The sequence below is a fragment of the Balaenoptera borealis genome (assembly GCF_965194805.1).
Source record: "Balaenoptera borealis genome assembly, chromosome: 13".
Taxonomy (NCBI): domain Eukaryota; kingdom Metazoa; phylum Chordata; class Mammalia; order Artiodactyla; family Balaenopteridae; genus Balaenoptera; species Balaenoptera borealis.
Genome location: NC_138870.1, coordinates 25598075 through 25604074, shown reverse-complemented (window position 1 = coordinate 25604074; position 6000 = coordinate 25598075). Strand labels below are relative to the sequence as shown.

Below are 6000 nucleotides of genomic sequence, written 5' to 3'. Positions count from 1 at the left end.
CTTCACTTGGGTTTACTGTCCAGGATTCTTATACTAAAGAAGGAGAGAAGAGTATTTACATGGCAACCAGAAGTCTCTCCCACATCCCTAATTATAATACTTTGCATTAATTTTACTTTTATCACCTTTTCTAGGAATAAATGCAAAAGAAACTGTGTCAATTAAAAAGTGATACTGTGGTTGTATAAAGCAAAAATTATAATTCTTTACTTCACTGCTATCCTTTTCCCATTTCCTCTAGTTATCATTTGTAATAGTCCAGGACATCTCATAACAATAATAGGAGTTTCAGAAGGAGAAAACAGAGAGAATGGAGGTGAGAAATTAATCAAGGAAACAAATCAAGAAAACTTCCTAGAACTTAAGGGTATGTGTTGTCAGGTGGAAAGAATGCACTGGTGCCCAGCACAAGAGTGAAGACGGACCCAGGTCACAGATGTCACTGTGATGCTTAAAGGCACTGGGGACAAGAAAATTACATAAGATTCCAGAGAAAAACAGGTCTGATACAATGGGTCAAGAATCTGAGTGGCTTTAGACTTCTCATCAGGAATATTTAAATGCACAAAGGTGCTTTGCCATGTGGACCTCTCCACTGGGCTTCTTGAGTGGGCTGATGACAGAACAGCTGCATTTCCCCAAAGGATGATCCAAGAGAGAGCAAGGGGGAGCTGCACTGTCCTTTATGGCCTTTGCTAGCACCCTTTAAACTTTATAATAATTGTTTTTTTAATTCATCCTTGACAAATCATATAGTTCAACTGAATCAAGCCTATTTGCTTGGTGTATAGACCAAAAAAAAAAAAGCAAAAGAAGTACTAATTTCCCAGCCTCATTTTTTCCACCTTTTGCCTCCAAATGAAAGACTCTAATGGGTTCCTGTGGGTTCCTTCAGCGTGGACTTGGCTTAGGATAGACATGATGTTAATGGCGTCTCCTACCTCGGACTCAGCAATCCCCATCTCTGTTATGATGGGGGTGCCAAAGGGGATCGATCACTGTGCTATAGAGCATCACCCTTATAGGCGGATGTGATACCAAAGCAGCAGCCTCAATCTGTGTCAAGGACTCAGATCTTTAATGAGGTTCCCCCAACCTAACTACCCTCCATGAGAGGAAAAATCAACTTCTGACCAAGTTTACTCATGCAAAGACTGGTTCATGAGAAGGTGGAGGGCAGGGGGGAACAGGTCTGACTGGCTTCTTTCCTTCTAAAACCCAGACAGGGAGGAGGGGGACCTCACTATTGTTGGTTCAAGTATCCTTTACTTAGAAAAACAAGTTTAATACATAAGAGTATTTGTCAGGTTAGGTCCTGTTGAACAGTAAGATATACAAATGTATTCACAATTTTTAGTCAAAGCATCTGAACTCTGACCATATATTATTTACATATTTAGCTGCTTCTATATTTTTTACATGATAGGAAAATCAACTTATGGACATATCTCATATATGGGATGGAAATTATTTGACCTTTTTAGCTCAACATCAATGGTATATAATCATATCAGAAAATGGAAAAATGTCTCTGCTGTGCTCAGTTGAAAGTTGATTTTCTTTCTGTCATATCATCCTGGGTTTTTTCCTTTCTAATTACGATAGTTTGTCACATACATAAAAATCACACAGTCTGGTGTATAGCATGAAACTGGAAATAGTCTTAATGAAGGAAATTGATTGGTCATTGGGATTGGTAGCTAGTGACTGAATCTGAGGTTAGTGGTGCCATTGACTTTTGTAGATACAGTGCAGAAGAAATAGATTTGGGGTAAATTATAAAATCCACTTGGGATATATTGAATTTGAGGTGTTTCTGGGGCATTCATATAGCAAAAAGTATTAACTTACCTTAATTTTGTTGCTTACTTGCTAAAACTTTTATGCAAACTACAGAGAACTAAAAAAACAAACAAACAAACAAAAATCAGCATGAAAACACCTTTTGATCATTTGCACAAAATACAGGTTGTTTAGCACCAGTTGTTAATTCCCAGTCTAACACCTATCTCCCAGTTCTCTTCTGTGGGCAATGTTACCAAACCAGGTTCGTTTTACCTAGCGCACAGCAAGCCCAAATGCTGAGATGCTGAGGTCTGCAGCAAAGGCAGGGTTTTTCCACACAGCAGCCAAGTGAGGGGGCTGGAGGGCAAATCTCAAATTTGCCTCCCTGAAGGCAAGGGGCTCTGGGTATTTCTGGAATAAAGAAGCAGGGCGGTCTCAGTGGGGGAGCATGGAGAAGGGTGATGGGAAAAAGGTGAGGTAACAGTCATTCTGTGCAGGCCTAACTAAGCTATGGGCCACTGCGCCTTCAGAAGGTCACCAAGTGGATACTCCACATGCCCAGTTGAAGGGTTGGTGGTCCCATCCAGCCTTAACCAGCTCAGCTTGAGCTAGACACAGATGACCCCAAGTTCCTTGAAAATAACTCGGGCAAACATCTTATTGTTTAGGCTATGTGCTGCTTGGAGGACAAGCAAGTCTTAAAATGACCTTGATTAGTGAAGGCAGATGAAACGGATTTGACTAATCATTACCCACAGTTTCAGTAATACATAATACAATGGACATCTTTTTTTTCCTTGGAAGCAAACTGTTTTCCAGATATAACTCCACCAATAACATAGGATTAAGTACTCGCCCCTCTTTCAAGTTAAGCAAGGTTTCAATCTTCAGGAGGAAATTTAGTCTTCACTGAGTATTTTAGAAGATGGTGAGCTGCTTTTTAAATAAGCAGGATCAAATTAGTCAGTTTTGTTTCACTGGGACATCCAACCCTTATGGGATAGTTGTTACCCTGAAAGTAGACTACTCTAGAGACCAGGCATCAGGTGTAACTAAGTGAACAACAACCAGCTTCCAGCCACACAAGACCTCAAACAATCAGACCTACAAAGGAAGGGCTGATGGTGCATTTGTGGCTAAGATAAAGAAGCACTTTAGATATGTATTAACTCATTTAGTCCTTATAACAATCTTTGAGACATTATAGTACAATTTTATAGATGAAGAAAAGAGGACAAAAAAATGAAATAATGTGCCCAAGGTCACATGCTAGTAAGTGATTGAACTGGAATTTTAACTCAGGAAATCCTAGCTACAGTGTCTATGATCTTAGACATCACATTATGCTTCTTCTTAAATATGTGAAGGAGGCAGAAACTTTATATAAGTTTAGAGTTGGTTTAAAGTTTCTGGACTAATCCTGAAATGAAAGTCTGGAAATGAAATTGCATCAGTGGAAACTCTTTATCTGCCCTTATTTTCTAGGATAGTTTAAATTTAGTAAAATTTCATATTTCGATAAATGTTAATTCAATAAACAAAATGATGACTGCTCCTTTGAAAGGCAGTTTAGTCTTGTGGTCAAGATTTCTCTGCCTCTCCCAGCTATCTGACTTTGGGTAAATCACTTAACTGCCACTTGACTCAATTTCCTTATCTATTAAATGGGTAAATAATGTTATTATCGAACACAGTTGTAAAAGATTGAACGAGATGAGGAAAGTAAAGCATATAAATATTGCTTACTGGGGAAAAAAAGCAGTGCTTACCCTTTAAGAATTAGTCATTATTACGCTTTTGTTAGAATTTTTGGTCAATAAATCATAAAATTAAAAATCTCAATGTTTGGAAAATCTGGTAACACATGGGCTTGCTCTTGAGCCCTTTTTTTCCCAAAGTTCCCTCTGTTACCTCTTATAATATGAAGTGTTAGGGAAAAAAGGTGAATGAAGTATTAATTTTCTTTCTCAACAAATATTTGAGTGCATAGAGAAGTATTGGTGGTATAAGAATGAGGAAGACAGATGTAATTTCTTACGGAGCTTACCATCTAGAAGACAAGAAAAACATTTAACAAATAATTAAAAGCGTTACCTGTGCCTGGAAAAGAAAGTTTAAACGTTCTTGACAGAAGAAAATAAAGGGGCACAAAACATGGTGCAGAGATTGGAAGAGTAATACGGATAGGGCTGCAAATGTTAATTCCTGCGCCCAAGTATCTCATTCCTAACGAAGTACTATTATAGGATTTGAGATTCTTTCTGTGGTCTCTAAGTATCCGTTGGTAGGTAACAAATTTCTCCTTGGAGAAGTTAATTCCTTGCTAGCCACGTGATCACAACTGAAATAAGTTTAAACCGCGATTCTGTTTAGCCACGCCCCTTTAACTTGGCTCACACCTCTTGATTCACAAAGCACTTCGTCAGCGAAAGGAATATCGCGAGAACTCTACACCGTTTCCCCCCCCCAACCCCGCTGACGTTTTTAACGGTGGTAGTTGCTTTTGTTCTCGCGATATTTCCGGGTAAACGGGAGCCCGGGCGACCGGGCTTCTGTGAAACATGGCGGTCGGCTGGGACCGTAGCACAAGGTAAAATACTGAAACCTCGCTGGGTGCTGTTTTCTCGTTTGTTCCAGGGCTGTTCAGGGCATGAATGTGGTTAAAGGGGTGAGAGCCCGTCATAGCGTTGGCTCCCTGTCTTAATTTCTCTCTTCCGGAGAGCGGGCCGGACCGGGGAGCCGGTCTACCTACCTTCCCCCGGGGTCGTTACTGTAATGGACCCTGGGCAGCGCTGCGCCTGGAAACTCCCCTTTTCCTGGTCCAGTGTCTCTCCGCTGTCTTCCAACTTGAAGGAGTTTAGCTGCGTTCCCATAGCTGCTGACCCTGGCCCATTGCTTCTCACAGTGCCCCGTGCCCCGGTGGCTCCTCCCGTCCGCAGGGGCGGAGGGTCCCGCGTCGTGAAGACCAGCCTGATCGTGTCCTGATCCTCCCGGGTGTCTGGCTCCCATCCCCATTCAGATACCAAATTCTTCGCAGCAAGTTGCGCTCTCTAAGAAAGACCGAGATCTTGGCCTCGCCTCGGGAGGTTCGCACGCCGCTTAGGAAATTGAGAAAGGGGCAGGGCAGGGTGAGATGCTGTAGAAGAGACAGGTCCGAGTGTCACTACTTTTCTGAAACCCTCGGAGAATTAAGAAGCCCTTGTTAGATAACGTGTCAGGTCGTGGTAGAGAATAGCCTTGGGTATTGGTAGTATATAGAATTAATAGGTCATTGTTTGAGAAAACACGTTCTAGTAACTTTTATATTTAGGATTTAGTGCCCTCGAGACAACGCAAAATTACAAAATATCGGTTAAAATGATGCAAGACTGGCTTTCAGAATCAGTTAAAGATGAAGATACAGATAAAGATACAATTAAAAACGGGATTTATTTATTTGTTTGCAGTTGTACTTAGGTATTTCATTGAACTCTAGTGTACAGCCATTATAAAGAAATGAATTAGGCTTGTTCACTGAAGAATTCAGGACTTATATTTGTTTACTTAATTTGTTTATTGCTATCTCCAAAGTGATGCAATTATTCCAGTTCTCTTAGAGGAAAAACATGAAAAAAAGAAATTTCATGGTTTTCTTCGGGGGGAGAACGTGGGGTGGAATTTCTTTCTTTTTGATGATGAACTTCAGTCACAACTGACTGCTGTAATTGTTTGAGGGTACAAATCATAAACATATATCAATCTTGAAAGTCTCAGAGGAAATCAGTACTAGTCTGGAACAACAGCAACAAAAAAGAATTAGAAAAAATGATAAATTTCTTTGAGGATTAGTCATTTAATTGGAAGAAATAGTGAAACATTTTTAATAGAAGTTACTTTTTAGGCAGTCTGTGCGTGCTCCAAATCCTATTCAACAGTTTTTCTATATTTATTCTGATTCTGCCTCTTAATGTCATGATGGGTAAATTAACCTCTTTCTGTCTTAGTTTCCTTATCTATAAAATGGGAATAATAATAATACATAACTCAGAAAGTGAGTGGTGATGATCAAGTGAGCTAAAACATACAAAGCACCCAGAACAATGCCTGACATACAGTTAACTTTCATTAAATGTTAGCTCTTGTTATTTTTAAATTTTTGTTTTCTAACTTCTATACCTACTCACAAAATGTTGCCTTTGTTCTTAGTCAAAATATAGACTGAAGAAAACGCTTTTA

General features: G+C 39.8%; 1 protein-coding gene across 2 annotated transcripts in view; it reads left to right on the top strand.

The window, feature by feature from the left end:
* Positions 1–4223: 4223 nt before the first annotated feature.
* ERGIC2 (ERGIC and golgi 2) overlaps positions 4224–6000 on the top strand; it is a 39463-nt gene continuing 37686 nt past the window's right edge. Inside the window, exon 1 of one of the 2 annotated variants that reach the window (XM_082352247.1) lies at positions 4224–4375. The gene's annotated coding sequence lies outside the window, so the exon portion shown is untranslated. The remainder of the gene's footprint in view (positions 4376–6000) is intronic. The other variant, XM_082352248.1, reaches the window with a different exon arrangement.